The following is a 1,211-nucleotide window of genomic DNA, read 5'->3' on the forward strand; positions in this document are numbered from 1 at the left end:
GCAGCCTTAGCGTCTAAGTTTAGCCAGTCGTAGTTTGTGTCTTGTGTCCTTGTTGTTTCTTTGTTTTTGCATCTGTTTTGTTTTGCATCTGCTTTGTACTCTCTCTTCTGATTAATCAATGAAATATCTTTTCTTTCTCCACTCTGTGTGTCTTTCATCTGAATATTTTATACTTTTTGATGTTATGACAAAAAGTGGGAGAAACGTGCTAATTGAATTGATTTATAATATTAGTTGTTGGGCTTAAGTCTCATCATTCATAACAATTATATTGCAAGCTTTCTGTCTCTGATAGTTTTGCAGCAATGTGATACTCTGAACAAGCTCAAAAAGGGGAGAAGCGTATCTGAATAAAATCTCTTAAAGAGTTGAAGCAATCAAGCTTAATGTTCTGATACATAAAGTTTCAAGCTCTGATACAAGCTATGTTCTAATTGCTCTGATACAAGAAGTTTCAAGATCAGAAAGAAGCTATGCTCTAATACAAGAAGCTATGAAGCTCTGATACAAGAAGCTATGAAGCTCTGATACAGGCAAGCCTTCTTAATGATCTGATAAAGCCAAGTGCTCTCAAGAGAAATTCAAAGCTCTGAAGATGTCCAATGGAAGCTCTGAATAATATGAAGTTTAAAGTTCAATGTGAAAGTCTCTTCTGAAATGGAAAATACTCAGGGAAGTCTTTGTTAGACGCTGGCCTAAAGATCTAGAGGGGGGGGGTGAATAGATCTCTCTAAGTTTTTACGGATTTTTCTACTAACTCGAGCGAAAGCGGTTCTGAATCGACTTGCGTCTATTCCGGACCGCTATTGCAAAGGTCGTATGTGTTTCAAAACCAAAAAATAAGTGGAATTGATGGTGAAGTAATATGATGGCTAACCAATACGTTTAACAACTGAAAACCAATTAACTTCTAGATTGACAACTTTGATTTGCAATGCAGTAAGATTGGATTAAGCAAAAGCACAAACACTTGGTGATACGTTCAAATTGATAGTGATTCAAGTTGTGGTGAATTGTGATGTTTGTGCAGAACTTTAATTCACAATTTTAACACTTGAATCATTGATCAATTTTGCACTTATAACCAATTATGAACAGAAAGTAAAAGAGAAAGTAAAAGCGACAAGAACACGATATTTGTTTAGGCAGTTCGTCGATCGTCCTCGCTACGACTACGTCTGCCCCCAATTCCAAATTGAAATTGGGTAATC

Source organism: Vicia villosa, unplaced genomic scaffold (genome assembly GCF_029867415.1).
Source record: "Vicia villosa cultivar HV-30 ecotype Madison, WI unplaced genomic scaffold, Vvil1.0 ctg.004105F_1_1, whole genome shotgun sequence".
Classification (NCBI taxonomy): domain Eukaryota; kingdom Viridiplantae; phylum Streptophyta; class Magnoliopsida; order Fabales; family Fabaceae; genus Vicia; species Vicia villosa.